This window comes from Struthio camelus, chromosome 27 (genome assembly GCF_040807025.1).
Source record: "Struthio camelus isolate bStrCam1 chromosome 27, bStrCam1.hap1, whole genome shotgun sequence".
In the NCBI taxonomy this organism is placed as follows: domain Eukaryota; kingdom Metazoa; phylum Chordata; class Aves; order Struthioniformes; family Struthionidae; genus Struthio; species Struthio camelus.
The window spans coordinates 3,734,878-3,762,055 of record NC_090968.1 but is presented as its reverse complement, the minus strand read 5'-3'; the positions used below and the strand labels follow the sequence as shown (position 1 = coordinate 3,762,055).

At 40.4% G+C, this 27,178-nt stretch overlaps 1 protein-coding gene across 7 annotated transcripts in view; it reads right to left on the bottom strand.

The window, feature by feature from the left end:
* The window catches only part of LRRTM4 (leucine rich repeat transmembrane neuronal 4), a 238,293-nt gene that overhangs the window by 81,545 nt on the left and 129,570 nt on the right, over window positions 1-27,178 (bottom strand). The window contains exon 5 of one of the 7 annotated variants that reach the window (XR_692882.2): window positions 8,936-9,029. The exons of 5 other annotated variants lie outside the window; for them this stretch is intronic. The gene's annotated coding sequence lies outside the window, so the exon portion shown is untranslated. Of the gene's footprint in view, window positions 1-8,908; window positions 9,030-27,178 lie in introns of all 7 variants that reach the window. One more of the 7 variants, XR_011136495.1, reaches the window with a different exon arrangement.

Below are 27,178 nucleotides of genomic sequence, written 5' to 3'. Positions count from 1 at the left end.
AATACTTTGTGTTGCCAGTGACAATTACTTTACTGTAAACCATTTCAGTGGGGGACGGACATTAATTTAATTCATTGCAGCAGGCAGGTTGGCACGCACAGAGAAAAAACACTGCAGAAGTGATGAATGCTTTACATTTTACAACATAAATACTTCCTTTAGGACTAAAACTCCCTGTCATGTCAGAAGCACCTGCTGGCATCGCTCAAATTCATTAAGTCAATCCAACCGAAACAAAAACCCATTCCTGCAAACATACGTGATAACCATCGTCAGCTCCATTTTACTCTGTCCCTCATATGGGGGCAACAACAGGGAAAGCATCCAGGAATTTGTATCTGAAAATCATGGGGAATACAAACCTAGAAGCAGTTTTCTCCTTTTCTCTTACAGCCAAGTTATTGTACACAAGCCCTAGAAATCCATGACTCAATATCTGTTTCACATGATGCTGTGGGCAGGAAGTATTCAGTTGGGGATCTCAAGAGTGAGATTCATTTTCGGTTGACAGATGTACGCTGTAATTCTATCAAATTGTTGTGACAATTCTCCTAGCGACGCTAGTATAATAACGGAGAAATCCACTCATTTTAGCTGAGCTAGACCCTGTACTGAAAAACATACATATGGATCTGTAACACTGCTCATTCTTCAAGGCTAGACCTCGAAAGGTGCCCAGCATTCCACTTTCCATCTTGAAAAGCACTGAGAACACATGCTTAATTTATCTAAGGAAATTCGGGATACAGAAGATGAGTGCAGCATGACTACACTGTTCTGCATTAATTTAATATATTTTGCACGCATAAGAGAGCGGTGAAAATGTAGACATGGACTAGCAAGCACAGCAGGAACTAAAGGTTCTTAATAGATTTATACTCTGGTTCCTAGGCAGGGCCAATGTGTCTTGTTACTTGTATTACCACATTTAAAGCTGGCAAGAATATCCCCGCCTGTGCTCCACCCACAGGTTATTTTGCTGCACTGACATACCGAGAAGTTTAAGTGCATGCACTTCAAGTGGTCAGCAAAAAATTTTCAGAACCTACCACAACGGCCATGCTCCCTCACCGCCCCCACCCCGTCAGAAAAAGGCACCAGTCTCCAAGACAAAAACAGCTATATGCCTAAGCACCTTTTATTGCCAGACCTCCAAGTCAAAAGCAAGGCCTACAACAGTGGTAAGTACAGAGTTCTGTTAGTAATTGCTATGATATTCTCTGGACTCAAGTTCCCAATTGTCTCTGTTCCAATGGAAATCAACTTACTTTGTCATCAATGCCATTTGACTGCTGAAATGCATACTAGTATCTGTTTTGTCACGGAATTTGGATCTACTACTCATTTGAGGTGTTTCTTCCCTTCTTCAGTTTTAAAAAAATAAAAAATAAAAAAAAAAATCACACGCTGGGGGGAGGGACCCTCGAGTACTTTAACTCCCCCTCCCTTTTTAAAAAAAAAAACCAAAACCATCATATAGTAAAGCTTTTGATTTCTCCTCTGCTACTGAAAACCCCAGCTGTTTATCTATGGAGAGAAAGGAGAGCACGTGTTGCACAGTTCTGAAAGCCAATACACGGGTATTGCCACAGGGGTCTCAAGAACGAGCATACAATTTGCATTTCCAGGTGTGACCAGTGGACCATCTAGTTTACTATCTTGTTGATGGCAATAGTCTCTTCAAGTTGCTTCAGAAGTATATGCAAGAAACTACCAAAATTAGTCTGTTCATTGAGCAATTTACTCTTGAACGTCCCTTTTTGTTCTCATCTCCATCTGAAGTTGTCTTACACAGAAAGAGACCGTCACATCCAAACTATTTTTCAAATACCCCAAGCAGATATTTCAGTGTGGGGTCCTGCTTAGTATTTGAAAGCAATGAAAAATTTTGATATTTTGCACTTTTGGGGCGGAGGGGAAACCAGGAAGGAATCATAAGGTTTTAAGCAAAAAAAAAAAAAAAAAAAAGAAGAAAGTTGACCAAGTGTTAAAAATCAGTTGTAAACACAAAAAAATATTTCAACGTGCTCTCCGTACAATTGTCTTTCTTGTTCTTTCTATCAGCTATTTTGGGCAATTCGATCTGTGCTGGCGTCAGTTGTTGCTAACCATAGTAATCTCCTTTATATAAAAATAAAAAGGCTTCATGAGATTACGTAAAGTCAACCAAGAACAGAAGTAAATATAAATACTAAGGAATATATCAGCAGTTAACATTCAAGACGAGACATAACATGCAGCAACATTCGCATTTCTTTACTAGACATTGAACTGACCTATTGGGTACCTTTTCAAGGGAGCTTAGTGCACCAGTTAACAGCTTTGTTGAGAATGTGTTCACAATCCTAGTCATAATTAGGACTAACCTGAATTGTGTAGATTAAAACATCTCTTCCTGGCCCTATAGCAAAACTGAGACCTGGTCTTGCTGTTTGTTCATTGGGGGGGGGGGCAGTTAAGTTATTTAAATGAATTTCAGGTTTTAACAGTTTTCATCCTTTTAAAGGCAGCATTCCCCCTCCCCCACTATTTTATTTAATTCTCTTCCCTCCATCATCTTTTCACCATTTTCATGGAAAGAACAACGTGAAGCAGAAAATGGAAATGACCATGATCCTGACCCTAATCACACAAAACTCACTGCACGAAAAACCTTTGCAGAAACTAACTAGAACTTCCAGTTCTAATGACCCAGATTAAACAGCGAGACTGTTTACATGCAGGAGAACCAAACTCACTGCCATCACCACCACTGGCTGGAAGCGAGGTGCACAGGGCTGCCAGAGCTCTTCTGATTCCAGTTTCCAGAGGTTTAATTTATATCTTTGTGATACCTTTGCTGGAAATTATTAGCAGCTTGTAAAGAAAGTTTAAGTGAAGTCAGACCGGAATTTTAGATGATTTGGCTCCAAAATGCTTGGTAATTCAGATTTCACCTCAGCGTTCCAGGGTATTCTGCAAGGCTGAAACGATAAGTCTTCATGTTTCTCTGAAATTGTCCATATTTCTCCCCATCCGTCACACAGTTTTGTAGATTTTCACTAAGAAAAGCTTACATAAAAAGGATGCCACAACTGACATACCATTCCATCCACCCTCCAAAAAAGGAAAATAATGAGTAATTCTGTATCTGACAAATCATTTAAGAGAAATGAATGATTAGCATTAATATTAGATCTGTGAATAGAATGCATGAATACCTTGCTATTACACATTACAATTAAAACTGTAATCAAACTGTTCACAATACTTCCCCCCCCCTCCCCAATCCCCCAAAATCTTGTGTTTCAGAGTAGGTGAACTTCTCTGTAGCTTCCATAGTAACATTTCTTAGTATGCAGAGGTCGCACTGCTATTCTCACACTGCTTTTTTCCTGTCACAAGCAAGGTATAAAACCGAACAGGAATACAGCAGCACCGAAGATTAAGCAAGATACAGTTAAGTGCTTCTTTGACCAGAACGCGTATTAAGCTCATTCTTGTATGATGTCCTCAGCTCAGAACCTCATTAAATCACTGACAAAATTGCCAAGAGGACTTACCTGGCTTTAGCTCCTGAAAGTCATTAAAAAGAACAAAAACAAAACAGAAACAAAAACCAAAGAACACACACAACACACATACCACATCCCCCCCCCCCCCCCAAACTTGGGCACTTAGGACCCCCAAGTCTTATCAGTTTAGCATTCCTGTGATCATCAAGTCATACTTCTAAGTGGATTAAGCTTTGGCATTGCACTCAGCAACATGCTACTGCCCTCACTGGAAGGTTACCCAAGTATGGTGCACCCCCTCTTCTCAGCCAGCACAGCTTACGAACTAAAACACTTCGGTAAAACGCAGTCGTTTCCAGTCACAGTAACACACCAGGCAGCAGGCTGACAGCTGATGAGCTGGCCCACTGCCTACTCGAGCGCTCCTTCCACAGGAGGGATAAGAGGGGCAGTCTGACTACTGGAGACCTCTTCTGCTACTGCAGACTGAGAACCAGAGCCCCTCAGCTTTCAGAAGCACTTGGCACTACATCACGTAGGCGGAGAGCTCGAATACAGGACTAGCTGCAACCACCAGCCAGATCAGCACAGTGCTGGGCCTAAGCTTCTTGGGTGCAGCACCACAGAAACATGGTGGTATTGGTTCCAGACCTATGCCAGTATCTTCCCTTGACACTGCGTTATGCTGCACAGCTGACAAACTGTTCAGACCCACTTCAGGATGTATTATCACAATGAGCTCCACCGAACAGCATAGATTGCTAGAAAAACATGCACAGCTCTGTAAGCAGAGTTATTCTACATCTACTAGAAATGATTTTCATACCTCTTCTGTTTGGCACTAGATATTTATATATGATTACAAATTAGGCCATAAGTCACTACTGAAAACAATAGCGTCTTTGTTGAAAAACATCATTTACTGCTCCTTACGTCAAATATAAGATTCCAAGTAGTTAATAACAAAAAATAACATTGAAACGTCAATGCTAACCAGAATCCAAATCTGTATAGCATTATTTTGACACTTAAACATACAGGAGAATAATGTTTCAGCCTAAAATAGATTTCAAGTCACCATGATTAAGAAAATTGCTACAGAACCCTCTTTGAGCATGAAAAGCTCAAGACACAAGCCATTTTTAATTCATTCCACTAGTTTTAAACAATACAGATGCTTCAGAACAGTGAATTATGTTCTCTGTAAGCACTGCAATAATAATGAACAATGAGACACACCTGTGATGGAGAGCCAGCCTTCACATCTAAATTTCTGCAGAGTAGTCCTTCTGCATCATGTACCTCGCTTAGACCTCTGCAAATTGTTAGCACTACAATGTCAACTGTAAGATAATTAGTAATTTTACTTCTTTCATTATCTCTAAACCACCATGAAAAATTCAGGTGCATCCTGTTTCTGTAAAGATACTACTGCTGAATTAACTGCACATCAAGATTTGATGATAAGATGCCTTGTCCCCCTCTAAGATGCCTCCAAATTTAATGACCCTAATGATGTCCTTTGCAAAACAAATCAGTATGCCTGATAAAAAGCACTCTTCTGCCTTTGATAGACTGCATCTATATTAAAATCCCCAGTACAGATGACATACCTGTGTTCTCAGAAACATGGAGTCATAACCTTTTGTTTTATAGCCCTGTAGACTGTAGAACAGAGGATTAAAAACCTGCTGAAAGCAACAAGGCCATCCTCTTCCCACATATAACCGCACCTGCTGAAGTAAATACACTTACCTAGGTAAGTACATAAAAGGTGTGATTTAGATAAAAAGCATGCAGAAGACTTCAGGTTTCCTGCTGCAAACAAGCAGCAGGTGGGTCCACTGATTAACTGATCTAGTATTTAATTTGACGTGAAACTTAACAGCCCACTGAGTTCTAGTTTCATGCTGCAGACTGAGGCAAGGAACACAGAGGAAAGCTTGGTTTGGAAAGTAGTATTCCAAGAGAGCACTCTTAATTATGAAAACTAGATGTGAGGGAAAAAAAAAAAATCACGTGACGTCAGGAGCTGACCTATGCCATAGTATAGCAATAAACAAACATTACTTATCTCACCCATCGGTGAGAGAATATTCTTGGAGGCAGGCTGGATCTTTGGGAGCCGTTATCTACCTCACGAGGAATTGCTCACATCAACTGATTCGGTACTTCCTCTTCCTTCTTGGTTTGATCCACAGCCAAGGATCAAGCCATGCAAAAGCGAAACCCTGCTACTGTTTCCAACTACTCTTCCTTCCCCTTTCTTACATTGTCCTGGCTAATTACTGTGGATGGACACAACAAATACTACTTTTGCCAGATGAAACATGTTAACTGGCAACATTCTGCCAAGCAGATATTTCTCAATCTGAAAAAAAAATCCTTGAGATGAGTATGTTTGTCCCTGTCTGGAATTGGTTCATGGTCCTTCAGTGATTTAACCATAAAACTTAAATGTACATATCTGAAATTTGCATATCTCTATATTATACAGTCTAACTCATTTAAACCAGTCGTGCTTCCAAGTCTTCTAGTAAGAAAGCAGAGATAACAATGGAAAGAAAATGCAAGTTTTGTTTGGTGGGTCTCCCTCCGTTCATTTTCACTGGATAGACAGACAAATTAAGAAAAATAGTGTGTTTACCCAGAAGTCATTTGTTAGGCATCTTCAAAATCGATGCTTGACACAACTGAGTATCTTTTTGCAATAGAATTTTATTTGTCATGTTGGGCTAGAAGCATCAGTTAATAATTCACTCCACAGTTCCACAAACTGCCATTGCTATCTTTCACACAACCTTGCAGTTTCATAAGCTGTTGTTAAGAGTAGCTCAAAATAGTCTGTTATCAGTCCTGACCCTCACTGTTATAACTCAAACAGATGTGCTATCTGTGATCGTTCTGACAAGGAAACAAAATAAACAGCCCAGTAACTTTGAAAAGGACACGTACACACACTAACTACACACACATATATAACAGCTATCCACTCAAGAGCTTGTACTGTATGCGATGGGAAGGTCAAATCAGCAACTTGAAACTGCTGTTCCAACCTACAGAGTTATTTTAAACCAGGGATGGGACAGAGCCACTCAGTTCTGATTCAGACCTGGATTTTTTTTCCCCCAAGTTCTTGGATGCTTGCAAGCATACATGTGGCTTCAATTATGGGTTAGAGTTCAGAATTATTAGGCTGCAGGTCAAGACTGCCAGACTTGGTATGATTTCAGTCAACAGGTAAATGTTCAAAGTAGCCAGGATAGGGGCTAAGTGACTGAAGGTGTTCCCCATAGAAATCCTGAAAACACAGGTTAAAAACATCAAGTAGGCAAGCTAGTTTGGAAACGGCATCTCCTTTGCATCAAACACACTGTTCACAATTTTGCAGTGGCAAGAGACTTCCCCCATCTTCAGTCCCATACGTATCATATCTGCTTAGTTCATCTTTGGATTTTCAAGATCATAAAACAAGGTGTCAGTTGTAAGCACCAACTTGAATTTCACTGTACTATACAGACCACACATTATATACACCCCAGAAATTGTCTGATAACAGAAAAACACACGCACACAGATTTCCTCCTCTCAGCCCTCACGTGGTTTGCAGGACTGCACACGTGCCCCAGGCCCTTCACAGATGCACTAAACCCATGTACTTCTCTCCTGATGTAGGCACTCCACACAAAGTAGCACTACAGCAGGTAAGTGCTTCACCTGCATGAATGCCAGAAATACTTCCGACTCCCAAAGGGACACATTAGACCTTTACCCAACAAACCAATCCCAGAAGACCTGTTCCTACCGCACTCCCTTATTCTCTTAGTCTTTACAAGAAAGGCAGCTTAAGGGTCAACACACTGTGGGCTTTGTTGACCCCTGAAATTCCAGGGCACAGGGACTAGCCATTAAAAGTTTCTGGCTGCAGCTTCACTTCTCCAAGTCTATTGTTAATTTACATGTTTAGTTTGGTTTATTTCTGCGGTAGTGATAGAACCTCCTCTTGCTACAGCTTGTTTTGCCAGTTCAGCAAACTCTCCATAGGCTTCCATTATCTCTCTTCCGCTTAGCACCTCTCGATAATGTAATGTTGTCTCCACAGGCTTGGGCATTCAAATGGGCAAGCAATTGCAGAAACAACTCCACACGCTATCTAGCGAATGGGGGATTATTGCTATAGGAAATCAGAACAAGAATAACTGTGGGGCAATGCACAGCAGTCATTTCTAAATGCAGAGGGGAGGATGCTGTTTATGCATTTTAACTTCTAACACAACAGGAATTCCTGAAACACCTGACGGATGGATTCTATACAAGCTAGCTTCACACCGTCACATCTGTGTGAAGTCAGATCTGTAGCACGTGAATACACCTGTGGATGTGACAAGGAGACTATTTTGGTGCCAGACTGTTTACAGTGCAAAGAAACAAAACCTAGTCGAGAGAAGAAACACTGAGAAAATGGAGAAGCTAACCCAAACTCATTATCTCACCATCGTAAACTCTTCCTTTAAAATGCAGGATACACAAACAGATGGGAGTTAGGAGCAAAATCTAGGTTTTCTTCAAGAAGTCTTGTATAGAAAGCTCTGAACTGTATTTGTGGAATTAATCCAAGCAGTTACAAATATTATAGAACTGAAATGTTTATAACCAGTATTACTATAGCTAACAATGAACTGTTCCATTACAAACTGGTATTACAGGTTTCATATTCTTGGCCATGAAAAACACTGGGCTGAATGCAGTGGGAACTGTTATGAAAATATACCTCTCTAGATAGGGCCAAACTTCATGGTCCTAACACAAAACATACTTGCTACCAATTTACAAATCCACAGGGCAGCAAACAGAGGAAAACGCCTTCCTAATCTATGCAAAAATTGAAAGTAAACACCTACTCATTCCCATTGGTTTGTAGAGAATCATTAAAAATAATCTAAACACTGGGAACAATTTGCAGACAGCACAAATGAGCCTGAATAGAGTAATAATTAAAACTGTCAGCAACACTGGGGTGGGGGAACAGACAGACAGTTATACCTCTAAATCTTTGCATATTGGAGAAAATCCAGTAATTTACAAAGAAGTGAATGGTAAAGGCATGATTCTGAGAACTACTAGCGAACGCATGTTACTCTCATTAGGATAGTATCTCTCCTCCCCCTCCCCCCCCAACAATAATTAAGATGTTGTTACTCAAGAGCATCTGAAATCTTTCTCCAGTTCTACTATATGCTCTTAGGGATAGGTTAACGGTGAGTGAACCACAGAGCATTACAGGCTGATACTGCACTTAACAATATAAATACTTCTGTGTTTTAAGCCATTCAAGGCCCAGTTACAGATATGGCTCCCCATTTTTTGTTTTTAAAGGGAAAAGGAATCCACTTTAATAGGTTATTGTTGCTTACATCTTTATCTGTTGCAAACTAATCTACCTGGGTCTGGAATAATAGCATCACAGCAGTTTCTTGTTACTGTTGACAGATTTTCTCTTCCATTGCCCAAAGCAGGTTGAGGTCAGAGATATTTCTGAAATAGAAATAACACACACACAATTTCTGTGGTTATGAAACTATCAGAAAATTAGCCCTAGGAAAGGATAGAGGAAAACACTACCAATTTGCCAATATTTCATCTCCATATATTACACAAAAGATATTTTCTATAATAAATATTATCTTAGCAATCAAAAAAATTCCTTACATTAATCAAGGCAGCGTTTCATGAATGAGCTCTAACAGAGGAGAACAACAACTGTATGTTATGGTGCTACTTACTGGAAGAGAAAATTCTGATATTCCCCTGCATATATAGCACTGCTTATAGAACTTGTATGAGATACATTTTGTAAAGAATACACCCAAAAGCTTTGTGCTAAACTCCTTCTCATTATAGAAAAGCTTTTAATGTATTACTAGTTTTAGTAATAGTAACAGTAACTGCTGGGGCGGGGGGGGATATTGTCTCTGCATAATAGCAATGGATTTAGATTACACCATCATCAGGAATCTCTGTCTGTTCGGTTGAGTATAAGATAAAGGCTTAATGCTTGAAAACAGGGTTGGCCTCACTGATTTAGGAAGCTTGAGCATAATTGAGCATCCTCCTCCTACTTATAGTGAAAAAACACCATTTAAAATTCACAGGGTGTAATATATATATATATATATCTTATATACATATGTATTGCCTCTTACATATGTGCGCATATTACCATGAAAATCTAAACTGGGAGAATAGGAAGCTAACACATTACTTGTGGTACACGTTTGGGTACCTGCACACCAGAGGACGCTCTATTTTCCTAGTTGTTAACTAACTGCTAATAAAAAGCATTGAAGTAGTATTACAGTAGTGGACACAGGATCTGCTAGGCTACAGAGATGCCCCACAGGACATGCTGTAACATGATTCGTATGAAGGAACTTTCAACTTGAGGGAAGAGCTTGATACAAGACAAGAGCGTAACTGCGGGGTGGCGGGGGAGGATAAAGTTTGAATCCTGCACTGTCTTCAGTATACGAGCCTTTAAGAATGCCCAATCCCTCCTCCTCATTCAAACAGAATCAGAGCTCTGCGCCATATGGACATAAGCGAGTCTATCCCAGGCAGGAGAACTTCCAAAAGTGAGAGTGACTAAACAGACCAGAAAAGACATTTTTGCCTGTACAGTGTACAATTAAATGATTATTGTGAAGAATATGTGCAGCTTGATAGATGAATTGCTTTTTGGTTAAATTTAATTAACATCCTTATTCCTGGTTGTCCCATATATCAGATTTGTAACTAAGCAAATGCTTTCACTTGATTAAAAAAAGTTATTGCAACTAAAGCTTTAAAGCAAATATAAACTGTAGTTGACAGCAACATTGCAAGGTGGTTCAAAGTCCGCACTTCCATTCTGACTAGACACCACTCCTAGTGTCCCAGTCCATAACCGAGTCAAACGTTACCCAAAGTTTGGGATATATATTTAACAAGTGCTGCAATTTAGATTCCCAGGTTAGAACTGGATGCCTTATAGCACTGAAAGTTTAAGATTTCTCTCCCTTTACTGGGTGAAAGGTTTATAGGTTTAGCAGGCTTTATTGCAGTGTGCAATATTTGTAATATTATATAGAAAAGGAACAAGGTCAAATCAAACAGAAACCATTTTAATCCTCATCCCTTTTATGCTGGAGAAGAGTCTGATCACCTTAAGGAGATTCAAATAAATGTCTGAAAGCCATATGGGACTACACAACCATTAATCTAGCTTGCCTTCTATGCCCTCATCACTTCCTCCCCGTCTACCCACTGAACACGCTAGATTTGTCCTGCTGAAAAACGACTCTGACCTGAGGTCAAATAAAACACAGAACGCAACTGTTTCACTCGGTAAACATCCCCGTGGATTATTCCAAATGGTGAGATTAGATCACTGCAGGCATCCGGAAACCTTGCCCCTCCTCTTCTACCCCCTGCTTCCATCCGGGATGTGGTGGGAGGGAAATTACACACAAAAATACTCATGTATGCAGCATGCTTTTGCAGGTCCTCATTTGCCCGTGTTCAAACTTTCGCCTGCAGCCTTATTTGTTTTCAAATAGACAAGGCGTAACTGAGTGCATCTTCAGCTGATAAAAGTCAGAATTGGCTTGGCAAAGATCTCTGGGGTCCAGCTAGGATTAACCGTGTGAAGTATTTGAATTAGACAGGAGACTAAACTGGGTTATCTCTAAAGGTGCCTTCTGCCCTTAAAAATACATATAATAATCTACGAGAGACAGCTGATTACCTACCTGGCTCAGTATCGTGAGCCTAAACTCTAGGCCACTGAAGAAACAATTTCAAAAGACCGGCCTAGAAAAACCGGAAGAGGAATACTGTGCCAAAGACTGCTGCTTATTTTTACCTCTACCACATGAATTCTGGTCTCAGACGTGCTATACGTTCCCCCTCGCTCTCTATCCTATGCCCATTTATAGGGCAGCAAAAATCAAGTCCCACGCGTTCAACTAACATAGCAGAATCCACTGTTCAAAGACTTTCAGTTCTATGACTGGCATCAGATTCTGCTGAGCACGAGCAAATCCTTCCGAGTGGAAATCCTTTATGCACCTACATTTAATATTTTGAGTTTCTAGGAAGCCAGAGTTTCATTGCCCTCCGCTGTTGATTTTACAGCGTTTTGTACTCGGTCTACATAACACAGAAACAAAGAGACGTGCATTTTACATGCCTGCTGCACGAGGGTGAACAGCCACATGAAACACAAGAAAACCCAAGGACAACGGCCAGCAAAAACTACTCAAGCCTCCAGGTCTCCACAGAGAACAGATGACAGTATACAGTGTCACCTATCCAGCAGGATAAGACATTATCACAACAAATACCTGCCACAGATGCAAATGCTCATATAAGCAAGAATCCTCTGAACGCCAAGGGAGAAAGTCTACACGGTTCTGGAATCTTGTTTGTCAAAAAATTCCACTAGACAAAGGTACAGACGTTCTGAAATGGAAATAAAGGGCAAGCAGGTTTATAGAATTTCCTTGCTCGCTTTGAAAAGCTGCTGGGTATTAAAAAAGAATACTCTTCTGGACTGAAAAAAATGAAGTAAAAGAAACCAATCGAGAACCTGCCATTCGTTCATTTTCAGCAAATATTAACATGGAACACAATTTTCTGCCTGACACAGCCATTTCAATTTTTACCAAGACAAATGTTTTCAACAGCAAAGAATAATTAAGTCACTTTCTATTTCAAAAGAAGCCTCATTCTCATCGTGTGTTTTCAGCGTTTTGTAAATCATCTAATGATTTTCTGCTAGTTTAAATATCACCTCCCCATACCAAGCTGACGAGGTCATGCGAAACATACACGACAGACCTACCGTCAGTACACACCAAGTTGCTAAATCATCAAAAGGTTTCCTGCTACTGCAAACCTTACTCTCCCTATGAAAGAGAGGAGGATAAAGCATAATCAGCAGGAACAAATTCCTGTCTCTGATGTCTCCTGTTTTGCAGCAGATTATTCTTTCTGAAGTGAACTGAAGACAAGAGACTCAGTCCCGCGCAGCGCAGGCATCGCCATCCTGCCCTGCCAATGAGCTTTCAAACGCATCCCGAAGGGGCATTAATTCCATGGACGACATTATGTTTAGTCTCCGTGCCCACCTGCATCCATCTCGTGAGGGTGCCAGTGGTAACAACAACGGCATCCGTGAGGTAAGCATATGTCTACTGGGCAGAACCCACTAACTCCTTTCAAAGAGGCCCTGAGCAGCTGTCACACGGTATTGACTTTTGAACATATCTTAAAAACAGTGACCCCAGAATCCAATAATGAAGCTTCAGCCGGAAGAACATTAGTTAAGAGTAACTTCATCGGTTTCAGTGGAGCTAGTTTGTCTAAATACATTTTATAGGGCCTAAACCACTTTTAACGATGCAACGCAGTTACGATACGAAACAACTTTAGATTTCAGTCCCAACTAAAACCCAACCATCCCACTGCTGAAAGAATTCAGCGTCCTGGGAAATTCAGGAACCAAAATTAAATTCTCGAATTCTGAAAGACTGTAGATGAGACCAAGCTACATAGCTTATATTTATCTTAACGTAGCGCAGCGTAACTGTTGACAAAGGTCCAAACCCAGATGTTTCAAGATACTTTTGCTGATAATTAGCACAGATTAAGCAAGAGAAACAGAAAACCCAGAGTATCACAGAGGTCTCCTTTTCCTTTGGCACATTAGTAAAGCATGTCTTGTATATTTGTGCAGTAGTTTCCTCAGCTGCTAAACTATGCAATATGTATGTAATCATAATATATTTTAAGAAAGAATATATGCTAAAGCAAGATAGAAAGCAATCCCACAAAAAAATTGTTCAAATGAAAAGAAATGCTTCTTTACGGGTTTCCTAATGCTTAAGTTAAAACATTAGTTCCCACATCTCAAGAAATTTCATTTTCAAGCTCTTTCATTATGGGTTTTCAGTTAAAACTAAAGTCTTCAGTCATTGAAAAGGAAAATACCTCTCAGTTTGCTCAAGATACTCTTCAGTCTCTTCAAAACAAAAAACTTTCAATCGTCAGCTATAACAGACATTTCATTACGATATACAAAGAAGTCTACGTGTAGACATGAACTGATATTTCAAAATACTATCTAAATCAGCTACATGACGGTCATAAAACAGTGAAGAGTCATCTCCGCACTTCTTAAAACGGTTTAGGCGAGCAACGAGTAGCTATTTTCTCCTTAAGAAATACTGTCTATATTTCACTTTAAGAGCAATGTCGAAGAGTAATTTTACCCAAAAAATTTATAGATGAGGCCTTTTACTCCTCTTTTTGCTCAGAAAGGGAGGAGCAGTGGCTTCCTCTAAACACAAAAAAACCCCACCAAAATAAAAGCATTTGGTGCCTTGTCTTGCATTAAGCTGTAACAAGTTGGATCCTTTAAGCAGATGGGGATATCTACCATCATTTAAAGCTGAAAAATGCCTAATGACAAAGCTGTCACAAGCCTCCTTCGGTTTCCTCTAACAGTTCTGCCAGCAAGATTTTAAGAAGTGCTGAGCCTTGCACAGCTCTTATTGATTTAAGTGGAGCTGAACTGTTAACCTCCAGTAATATTACAAAAAAATCTACTCACTTATTTTGCCACCTTTAAAATTATTATCCTTACAGACTAATTTTGATTTCTCCCTTGGCTACTTTGCACTCATGAAATACTAGCAAGATGAGTTTTTTTTCCAGTTCTCAATGACATTAGAGAACTAGACTATCATAGGAGCCTATTTTGCTCTACTGTATCTCGAAAGCAAGTCAGTCAGGCTATTTCCCAGGCATCTGGGCAACACGTTCCAGACCAGGAAGCCTGCTTGTTGCTGTTGTGATTCTGGAACGGGCTCAGACAGTTAACACACAGGGGATGATTGTTAGGCTTGTGTACATAAGCAACAAAATATTTTGCTGGAAACAACTCTGATTACAGCTAAAGCATTAACGCTTAGGGAGCTCATGCTTATGGATGGCCCAGTTTAGTGTACCATGCCTGCTATGGTGCCACAAACACCACCCCATCAAGGCATATTGATTTCAGACACTCTGACACTGCTATTTTTAGACTTAGATTCAGCATCTTACTCTGTTCAGTCTGATCTTTGTGCTTTCACAGACAGGCAGTTAAGTTCGTAGTTGCGAAGCTTTAGTGAAGTTCTGCATGACAGCGCCTTAAGAGTTCACCCCTGTGGTTCAGTAAAAGAGAAAGCTCTCAGAAATTCACAGTTGCTAACTTAGCATCCCAGTGTAAACACTGTTCTGTTTTGCAAATGTGAAAACAGATAAACTTTAAAGGGACTCCTCAAGGTCACTGGGGCAGTCAACAGCAACTTCAAACAGAACCCAGCTGACTGACACCTTAATGACAGAAGGACCATTAATTTGCACTTTGACTCATTTACAGCAGTGCAAAGGAGGACTGAGGTTTCAAAGTTAAATGGCTACATTTTAATTTTGCTTTGTACTGGTGAAAACAGGGACATAGCTATAGGTAACAGCTAATCCAGTCTCCAAAAAAGAAATTATCACTTGCAAGCAAAGTTGTTTCATAATTAGAATATATATGCCTTCGCCATGAATCATTCATTCTTACCCAGCTATCTCCATTCTGCTGGGCTGCACCAGTTATACAAGAGAGCTGAATTCTGTTCTGAATCACGCATCATGTTCAGATAACCATAGAGATGGGAGCAGCAGAAAATCTGACCAGAACAATGAAACGCGGTTGTCATGCTAGAAGAACGCGTGGAGAAAGAAAAACTACACTTCCATTTTCTAATTAGATGAATTTCCTTTAGCAACTGGAGAGGAAGACTGGAGATTCCTTTAATATCACTTCAAAGAATTTTTTTTTTGCCTTGTCACAATGAAACGAGAATTCAAGTTTGCCCAGTGATAAAAACTTGAATTTAAAATCATGAGGCTAATCTACACACATACAATTTTTAACACACTTTTTTTGGGATGACAAGTTAACAATTGTTGCAAATTACATGAAAGCCTTACTGAAAAGAAAGGTGAACTTGCTAGCATTTACATGCAGCAAAATCGTAACCTCTTCTGCCCACACACCTCCAAAAGCATCATTACTCCATTCTGCTGTTAAAACGACAAAAAATAACCCTCCGCCCCAAGAGATAATGCAACTTATTAGTATTTTAGTGCTGAATGCACTTGTCAAATATTTAATCACTCGATTCTGTACATTAAAACTGTGCAAAGGGAGGCTGCCACAGGGGAGCTGTAATGATCCACAGAAGTGGGAATATTTTTGGAGGATATTTATTGAGAAGAAACGGAGATATCCGTAGGAAAATCAGTACTGCTGGTATTGTATGCTGAGGAAAACAGAGGTGGCTGGGGAATAGACTATGCGAGAACAGCAGGGCTCATCCATGCCTCGATTTGCTAAATGCACACTTGAGAAAACTGGTTAGAAAAGGTTTGCACGCCAAGATCTAGATATTCCTTTGCATACAGAAATAAGATTTATTTTTAAGGGACACGAAAGGGAAAGTCTGTTTGGCAATGCTGCCTCCTTAAAGTCTGCTTGTTTACTAGTATAGAGTCCCAGGAAAATCGTAATCGCTCTTAAATGAGGGAGACAAAGTCAGAAACTCAAATTGTGCAGAGCCCTGTTCTTGTAAAAGCTCCAGAACCCGGTACTTAAGAAGAGGGTACTGTGACGGATGCTGTAATTGAAGTGCCAGATGGACAGGTTAGAAGACAAGAGTCTCAGACACACTTTCAGATTTTTCTTTGGCCCCCTAATCACAATAGCATGAGCTGGCACAACAGACAGAACTGGGTATAATTCAGAATTTAGCACAGATGCACCAACTTTTAACCTGCACCGTCATCCATTTTCTTTTCTACTTAATTCTTTCATTACTTTTTCTTACCCCCTGCCCACCAGCTACTTCTTCCCACAGCTTGACCATTCCTACTTTCCGTACAATGCTAACAATGTAAATCACAAATACACAGAAAACTTAAGCGATAAAATAAATGCTCACTTAGGAAGATTACAACATCCTGATAACTGACCTTTGTCCAAATCTGGTATTTGTGCTATACTTAAAGAATCTCAAGCCCGCTTCATACCAGGAATTGGCTGGTTTACGTCAGCAGATTCCATATTTATCAATAATCTGCTTGTTATTTTGCCTGACTGTATAACTGTCCACTTGGCATAATCAAAATTTTAGAGTGAAGTTTTTCTTCACTTAGAGGCTAGTCAAATTTGTTTGCATTAGTCACTTCACGCGAGTCGTCTTCAGTACTTATATCGTATATCTGCAGTGTTTATTTAGCTTTTACATTTCATGAGCATCTCAACGGCCATTTGCGGATCAGGATCCATAGATATTAGAGACAGATCAGAAAATGATTCCTTGACCCAAAGCACCTACATTCAAGATACGAGACACTAGTCAAGAGGTAAAAACAGACCAGAGAATACAAAGAAAATATGGCAGCCAGTATTAGAGCTCCCCCAAGAAGACCGAAATTCTGCTGTTCCAAAATTCATTTTGCTCAAATAAAATAAAAAAATTTGATACTTTCTGCAAAAAACCCTAAACTTATTTCAGTCCTTAGAGTCAAAACATTGAAAATGTTTGCAAGATTTAGTAACATAAGCTAAAAATATAAAAAAAATTTAGTTTTATATACCTAACACCCCAACATCCACAAATTATACATAAATCTAAGCAATTTATACTCATTCATTTGTACTCTGCAGTGTAAACACACAAACAAAACCGTGTTTCGCCTAAATAACTTGACATTCCAGCAGGCGTCCACACTTCATGGCTGATGATTATAAGTCAGATCTTTCCCCTCTGCAAAATGACAAGTGTCAGAATTTTGATACAAGTTCGGACTTCACAGAAAAATACGTACATAATTTGTTCCACAGTACATGCTGAAAATTCATCAGCCGTACAAGAAAATAATGCTCTACTTCAACTCATTCACTGGTATTCCAAGAATCTACCTAAGTTTTTATATTGTTTCTATGAAGAACCAAGAGAAGAATCAGGATGGTAATTTGATGGTAGGTTAAGCAATCTTTGAAAGAAAATTCATAAATTATGCCAAAATAAAGACAGAGTCACTGCATGGAGCTGAAGAGCCAGTCCATATGAATAAGGCACTGTTTTGATTGATCATGCAGGAACGGGGAGCAGAGAGAACTCCAGGAAAGAAAAGCCTCAAATTAGAGAACACAGTTTTGCTTTCCCTACTGCTTTGGCTCTTTACTTATTTTCAAAACCAGAAATGAGTGAACACATGGCTTGTTTCTAATCCCCATCCTGCCTTTTGTGTTAGCGACCAGGAGGCAAACCCAGTTTTTGACCGCCATCCACTCAGAGTCACATGTGACTAAAATCAAAATCTCCAGCCAACAATGGAAAGATTTAATTCATGGTAGAATTTCTCGTTGCTATGGGGAGTTCAGCAATTAACACCACTAAGACTTAATTCTCATGCACTAAATCTCCTCCTGTTGGAACTCCAGCAACCCTTTAAACAAGACCCTAGTATTACTGCTATCGGCAACATTCACAGCAGTAACAGCAGGGAAAGTCTAAAGTAGAAAGCCTAGACAGCCACAGCTCACAGATTCTTCTCAAAATGTCCGTTTCTGATAGTCACATGGGCTTAAGTTTCCTTTAGTTAGATACATACAATCCAAATCGGTTGACTGTGGTGATTCACCCATCAGCAAGTAAAGAAAGTGCATGACCCTTAAGCATATAGTACCCTTAAATGAAGATACTGACTCATTCTGCCCACTCTAAAGCCCTTTTAAAGCAACTGCAACACAAGCATCAGGACTTCCAAAATAATTCCATTTTATCTGTTAGTATAACAATAGGCTCTAGAGTCCCTCATTGAAAACGTTGCTCCATCCTGCTAAGCGCAGTCTACGTGGATTGTCACATACAATTTACTCCCTTACAAATTCGATAGGTTAAGCAAACATAGGCTTGGAATGAAAATGGAGAGAAATGAATAAAAGGTGGAGATATAATTTGCATGTGTAAAGTGTCTCATGCAGTAATGTTCACATGGAATTATCCCCAAACACTTTCTTATGGCGATTATAATATTTCTGATCAGTGTTGGGGGCGGGGGAGGGAAGGATGGTAGTGACAACTGACAATAAAGGCACAGATAATTCTATGGGTTATTAGCTAATGGAGCTGAAGGGGAGAAGCCATATACTTCTCTTCCATACTTAGTTACAATAATCATTGTTTTGATCTGTTCCTGACACTTACTGCACTGAAAAGGCCATTACAACTCAGCTGGTGAGTTTTAAAATGACAAAGTCATTCCAAGCAGGATCCTCAGGTGCACTTTGTGGAGGGGTACACAGGTGTAAAACACAAGAACAACAAAAATACTCGGTGACAATTAATTTCCATCTTATTTGCCTCATGCCAGTCCATCAGCTCCTCCCTCAGGACATAACTTCTTTCGAAGAGTTATGAAGAAAGCGTCACAGAGGTAATACACAGCTCTGCTGTAACTTACTATGGGCTGCGCTTCCAAACCAAAAATTAAACTGTAAATTAAAACAGTGCATGGTTCAAGCACTCTATCACAAATCATAGAGTAGCCTGATTCACAGATCTGCTGATTAGCTGTCAAAAGAATCACTTCACTAAATTATTTCACCTCCGACAATTCCATGTAGATCCCATCGCTCTTGGTAAAGACAAGACAGAAGACGAGCAACAAAAAGAAACCCTGTTAGCCTCAGAATCCAGTCCAGCCACTGTTAAGTCAGTGCCAAGCTTTCCACCAAGTTGCATTAAATCCTAGATTCTCCTTTTAGTGAGCTCAAATACTGGAATATAAGTTTAGTCACTCCAAGGGACATTGAAACAGGAGCCCTCTGGTGAAAGGAAATAAATTACGTTAACTAGTTAGTAGCCACATATTCCGAGGGCTTTACCGTAGCATGTGGATACTGTGAGAAGCCAGGAGCTTAAGATCGGCAGTACAGGCCAGTTTAATTTCAGAATTCAAACCACTGTGATGTTTAGTGCTCTTTAGATATGAGGTCTTAATTTGAGACTACAGATAAATCATATTAGCTGCTCCTTGCAGGACTCAACTGCATTTCTGATTCATTGAAGAAGGCAACAGTTATGTTCTAATGGCTTTCAGTTTTGTTTAGACTTACAGTTCTGCCTAGCAGTTGTGAATGTCAAGTCCTGGATTTTTCAAAGTAGGCTCCTTTAGCACAAGGGAGGTAAGTGACACAATTGCACAGCGAGTCAGTGATCAAAGCTCCAAATCTGTTTTACAATTCTAGTCACTGGACTACTTTAGCTCCCTCAGCGATTCTCTGGGGTCAGAGGAGCCCCGTCTCGAGAAAGGCCAACATATACAGTGATGCAATTTCTATGAACAGACAGGCACCTTGTTGGTGACAGAACATTGACTCTTGTGGGATTAGCGTAGTTTAAAGACAGCAAGAGTTCCGTTACAGATATTTAAACACGGTAACCAACATCACTGTACCTGCTCAAAGGCACTATATCTTATACAAGTCTTAGTCATTCCTCTAATACAAAAGAGAATCAGTGGCTACTATCAAGAGAGTAGCAGCACAGTTCTACAGAAAAGTCCCATCTCTATACTTGCCTTTCAATATGCAGATACATGCTGAAAATATCTGTTATTAAAAAGATCTACTTCAATGACTCCTACACCTCTCCCAGGCATCTCTCTTACCAATGCAGGCAGAGTGTTACATTAGGCGTTACTGTACGGCACATGCCATCTCTACAGCTGATGTCACCATGTCATATCGTATATCTACAACTAAGACACTTGCCCAACTGTATTCAGAACTCAAATGCCTCATTCCTAGAATCAAAGCTAGGGTTACTGCAAGTGTTGTAGGAAGCCAGCGTGGGAATCATTTTTGTAGAAACTGATTTTTTCTCCTTCTGTCATTTTCTATAAAATTCCAATAACTTCTGCTTCACGTAAATCCCTGTTTTACTTTGAGGCCCTCACCATTTCCCCCCCCCCCATACTTCTACACAGCATATTTTGATGTGCTTTTTTGCTTCATGAGAAACTGTTGTCATCTGTTTAATGAATAATGAAACATAAAAATAACAATTAATTTTACAGTGATATTTTCCTCCCTAAATTAAACAACCTAATTACTTTCTACTCTCATTAAATAAGTCATTTTTATTAGCTATTTTACAACATACCTAATATAACTTGGCTCCCAACTATTCTGAACCCAATTATAAAAATAGGTCCGTCTTTACTACATTCTTCCCATATCGTGGCATGTAAACCACGTGGCCTGGCTCACGAGAACAGTTTTATAGCAAGCTAGGTTTGAAGAATGGAAGTCAAAATACACACTCAACTGCTGAAGTCTGGGTAAGAGAGGAGAGGAGGAGGAGCAGAGGACTAACACTGTAGTTTGTCCAGGGCCTCCATTACTCCCACTGGTTCTGACTGCAAGCATCGTTGCTAGCGCATCAAAACCAGGATGCGGTTTCCTTGGCCTCAGAACCTAGTGCCAGCTCTTTTTTAAAAGGGGCCTTTCCCAGTAAGATTTTGAAGCTTTATCTGTCCCAGCACTGGAAACATTTGAAGGAGTAGTTTCCAAAGTTGGTATTTCATACTGAACCACAAGCCGATTTATTGGAATTTATGGAGATTTGTACATGTTAACAATAAGACTTAACAAAGCATGCAATTTTCACATGGGGGTGGGAGAAAGCAAATGAAAACTGCCAGATCATATATATGACTGATAAATTTTCAATCGAGCATTTTGAAAGCTTGTCAGGAAAATTAATTACCCTCTTGATTTAAAGAGTTCGTTTTCGTCCCCACAGACAAAGACAGTATTTAACTATTAAAAGCTTATACTGGTCAACAGATGACATCCAATTTAATTCATAACACAGCCAAAGGCAAAACAGAGTATTCAAAATAGAGATTCCCCAGGCACCCAGTGCTTTACCCCATGCGCGTATTGTTTTGACTTCTGTAAAGATTTCGTTAGCAGCAAACCTTGCGCACACTTTATTTGTCAAGAAGTTTTTCAGTTCATCATTTTATTTCCTCAGAGAAGCAGTTTTTAACCTCAGAGAAAATAAGACACTTCAAAATTAACAAAAAAAAATCCCCACATTTGACAGAAAGTGTTTAATTGGCCCCAAAACACACACACTTCTTTCTTTGGCTCAAGCAAGCTGTCTACTCCAGTGGTTAACTCTAACAAAGAAAAAAATCAGGGCTCATTCGCTTCCAGCCTATTCACTTGTGTCCATTAAGATCACCATGAAAAAGGAGCCTGAAGAGTAATATGGTCTAATAACAGGTAGAACCTATAAGTCTGCAAGCACAAGATGTAATAGAGCCCTGGGAATTAAGTGTCTCTTTTTAATGAGAAAAATAGAAAAATACTTGTGAATTTTTTTTTTCCCTCTAGAGAAGAGGCTGAGCCAAAGCAAATCTAGGGCCACATATACTCAGAGAGAGAATGCAAAGTAGAAAACAGACTCCACACATACACACACATAAGCACATACCAACAACTAAATTTCCACAGCACTCAAAGCTTTGCCTATTTCGGACCATAAAAAAAACGGAAGATTGTTATGGTTTGCAGGAGCAAATAGAGCACACCAGTTAAAAGGCATGCTAAAAGGCTTTAATAAACATCGAACCGTAAACCGAAACAGGTTCAGGTATCGGTGGAAGATTTCTTACTCTAATAAATGGATTTACAACAACTTAGATAACAACTATATAACTTTCAAGTAACTATATTAACAATGTCTCATTTACATGTATCGACAGAAACTTTCCACTGTGGACATAATACGTACACACCACGGCGGTATATTGACACCACACTGGGATGACCAAGGGTATAGACAGATAGAAGCAGCTGTAGGAGAGAAAGATAGGTGCCTAGCTAGGCCACACCGGGCAGATGCGCCTTCCCCCCTGCTCCAGTACGATGCCCTGGGGCTGCGAGGGAGCACGAGCGAGGTGCGCCATGCCCCAAGGAACTTAGGGGTTTGAGGGAGGCAAGGCTCTCACCTGGGTGGCTGCTAGTCTGGCGCCTTCAGCACCCGCAAATGCTCTTGGTCTGGTGTCCCAGGCCAAGGCAGGGCTGAGTCTTCGATGAGGGATCTTCCACTGCTCCTAGTCTCCCCATCTCCCACCGCCTTAGCTCCGGTGCCAGCATCTTCAGCAGGGGTTTAGCCTTTATCAAGGCTACTCGGCTTCTTTCGGCCTTTGACAAGGCTGCTGAGCATCTTCTTCCTCGCACAGAGCTCCTCGTGGTCTTCGATTTCAGTTCGCCACCACCGCAACACCGGAACAGCCATTCTTTATAGCCCAGAAGCAGTTGGACGCGCAGTCACACAACTTTATGTGGCAGTTTGTGACTGGTTCATTTTGGATCCCTTTATGCAAGTTCCAGCCACTGTGACCGACAGAAGCAGGTGGTGCAGGGGCCTGCTGCTTACCAGCTAGCGCGGACCTCCTTGAAGACAGTCGCCGCGCGCCCGGGGTCGAACACAGGGCAACCTTCCAGCATGTTCTATGAGAGGGAACAAACTGCCACAAAGATTCAGAAAAATCTTTCTCTGCATGTAAAAACCGCTACTCAGCAGCACTGTCCAGCCATAACCGAATTAAGTCTCTGCAGTATTTTATGAAGGGGGTAAGACTTATTAGCTGTGTTTTACATGAGCAAAAGGACTCCTCAATGTCAACACATGAGTCAGTGACGTGAGGGCGTCACACAGCTTACTCTATCTCATAAATCATACCAGTAAGAGCAAGCGAATTCAACTTTATACCCATTCAGGTAAAGGGAAGGTTGCCAATACTGTCAAGGGAGAAGTAGCCCACTAACATTCGTTTCCTTCTCACATCTTCCAAACTCTAGCAATCTGACCATCACGGTTCACTTCTGCCATCATCTGCGTAAGTTTGATTTCCAGTAGAGGACAGCACTCTTACAATCCAGCCGACTCAACAGTGGATTCCCTGCTATAGTTCCTCTCAAGTCCTTCCTACCACAAAATTCATAGAGTGATGATCTTACTTTGAGATGCAAGAAAAGTACACTGTATTGAGAATTGAAAAGCACAAAAAAATTGCCCATGACACGCTAAGAGACACGATTTGGCAACGTGCCCAAAGGCACATAAACATAACTGTTCTTGCAGGGGTGCTGAGCCAGTAGGCCATCAGCTATTTAATTCTCGTCATCCAATGCATTATGTCTCTTCATTTGTCAGCATTTCACAGTGCCCACGTGATTAGGTGCTGAGAAAACCATTTGAGGTTTGGGGGATTTATGTTCAGTTTTCTCCCCCTATGATTAACATCGGTTAACAACCCCTTCCCGCCCCCCCCCAACCACCACACACCTGCCCTGATATAGATGAAACTCTGTTAGGTTGTGCAAAAAGAGTAAGCAAGAGGGCCAGCTAATTTTATTACCAAGACAGGATTGATTCCTTGCCACTGTATTAGCTTTAGACACTTAAACCGCTTCAATGTGGGTTTATTCTGTTGGCCAAGCAAAAGAATAAAGACAAGCATCTGAAATCAGTCTACCAGACAACAACGTGAGAAAAACAAAACAAAGTCTGGGGCATGAGCAGCAAAGGGGAGGGGGAGAAGAGTGGCACAGCAAGATATATTTCTAGGTAAGCAAATATGACCCCATTAGTTAAACTCTGCATCCAGCACTAGAATAAATTTTGATTAAAGGTCAGTTCACGTGCCATCACTAAAATTGGGGTAGATTTTCCAGAAGCTAGCAATGCTGGACAAATGCCAGTTTCCAGAGCTCCTTCCTTTCTGGCCTTATCAAAGGTGAAATACTTGAAACTCTTGCCTCAAGCTTACTTATATCCTACATTTTCATTTCAGTCATGCTCAGGATTTCCTCCTGAACCTCTCCTCTCCCCTAAAACACACACGGACCAGTACTGCAATAACCATATCGAAGGCAGGCAATTACCGTCTTGCCAAAATGAAATTCAGAGATACCTTATGCGCTGCAGGGATTCTGCAGCACCAGATACAATGAATCTTGTGTGACCACTGAAATTAAACCAAATACAATACAGACTTAAGTAGAGCCATTCATCACTCAGAGGGCCAAAGGGACTGTCATATTGCAGAATACTCCGAAAAGAACATTTTCTCTGTGGAATTCAGGATGGATAGGGAGAGCATAATGCAGTGGTTAGAGTAACAAGGGAGCGTGCAGCAGTCACTTGACATAGCTGCAGAAATCAGAAATAATCTTGAAAATATTAGATCTAAATTTCTAAATCTATTTCTAAATAAAAATGAGTAATTTTGCAGCATTTACCAGATGCCCACTTATATTGCAACAGCAGTTAGATGATGGCTAAGATACCTCTTGGTAATGCCTCAACCCAGAGAGGCTGCTCCTGACAAAGATTTTTCAAACTAATCATTAGACTAAAGACAATAGAAAACAGACACAAATATCAGTAAACCAAGAAGAGCCAGTATGACAAACTGAGAGCTCCAAGCAACTACCTCAACATTGGTTAAAACTTGTTTGTAGACAGCATGTTAAAAGGACTTTTGAAAGACTAATCAGTGTTTGTAGATTTGTAGATTATCACGAAAAAAATCCCAAACACACAGGGATAAGGCAGAAAAGCGTTTGAAAATTTAATACAGACAAACACGCACAATTATCCAAGACAGAGCCACAGGAACTGCCGCAATACCTCTAGAGCACGTAGTGTGATCTTCCACTTCAGTCCTGTTCGGTTGGATGACAAGTCCCTCTTGCAACGTGCTGAGCACTGTCAACAGGATGATGTCAGCAGGAATTGTTCCTAACAGCTGCCAATTTACAATGTTGGTACTAAGTAAGAGTTTCCTGCTTTTGATTCTGTCCACACTGACTGGATTTACTGCTTCAACCTGTCCCCTGCCAAACTTTCAGCTATCTTGCTCTCTGGTCTGTCCAAATGTTAACATGACAGCCTTTTTTGGGGGCAGAGTAAATCCCAAATAGATAAGGCAACCAAAACAGCTGTTCTCATTACAAATTCTTCCTCATCAGTCTTCAGGAAAGTGACATTACCTTTCCAGATACTCTCCTCAGGGGGATGCTTTTATAGGATCTGTAAACAATATTTGCTACATCATGCTGACCACCTGTACATATGAAATACAGAAAATTCACAACAACATTAGCAAGGGCTGATGCTCTGAACAATGCGGTTGCCTGCACACATAGCTTTAGAAGAAGGAGGACTTCTCATAGAAGGGATCTTTTTGGCCCTCATGAATAGTGTATCCAAGCACCTGATATCAGATGCTACTCCTCTTACACTTTCTACACAGGAAAGTCTTATTACCAGGTTATAAAGAGGAAAATAGGAACACAGTAAGAGATTTTTTCCAAGCAACGTCAACCTGAGCTGGGACTAAAACTGGTATCTGCCAAGTCCTTTTTGTGCCCTTGCCACTGGGTCACAGACACCTGCTACACGGAAACTCTCTTCATCTTCCAGCACGAAGATGGCCAGAAGTGTTTTTCTGATGTGCTTTTAGAGAGTAAGCAGTCAAAAAAAAAAAAAAAAAAAGTACTTCTACTGTCTGAAAAGGGAAAGCAAGGGTAAAGAGAGACTGAAAGAAATACTTTACTGAAAGATAAACTTTAAAAATACCAATAGATAAGAACACTAAAACAATCTTGTCTCTTTTGCTTGTGTTGCATCCCCTCAGCTCGGACCATGTTTTGTATTTTAGAATGGAAAAAATGAGAAAAGTTGAAAGTAGAAACCCTCTAAGGTTTTTTGTTTCTCTCCCACTCCCCACCCACCCGTTATAGATGCAGACAAACAACTTTATAACGTTCAGTAAACCAAATCAATAAAGTCCCGCAGAAAACAGTATTTGTGACACTAACCTCATCAAAAGTGGGAAGAAACCCCCTCCCACCATCAAAATAAAAGACCAAAACAGATCTAGTAGGACAGCTAGACATTGCAGTCACACATGTTCTGCCAGTGGAATGACCTCCCTTTCTAAGTCATTGTTTACAGTGTCAGACAATTTGAAAATGCCAGATGCACCGCCTGCTGCTTTACACTTGCCTTAGCTATGTGCCACTGTTAATTCTCACCGTCAAAATACTAGCTATTAATGAATATTAGAGGCCATACAACTTCTTGAACCACAAGAAGCCTTAAAAACCTGAGATATATTCTTCTGCAGAAAGGGAGCAGTGAGTCTCTGGCTAATTAAGAATTGAGGCTATTTAGTCCACGCAGGTGGAATGAATTATGAAGAGGTAGCCATGAACACCGAGCATCCTTCAATTGGTAAAGTGCTTACTGAATTTCTAACAATGATTTTTCGTTATGCCATTTTCCCCTCTTCCCCAACCCCTCACAGAGATATTATTGTTGGAGGATGTCATCAGTGCTGTTTCAGATCTGTCAGATATAATCTTCTAATCTGCCAACTTTTCACAAGGAAGAGATGAGCTCATGTACTGACTGACAAGATGTGCTGAAAAGTCTGGGCTTTCTCAAAGGCTG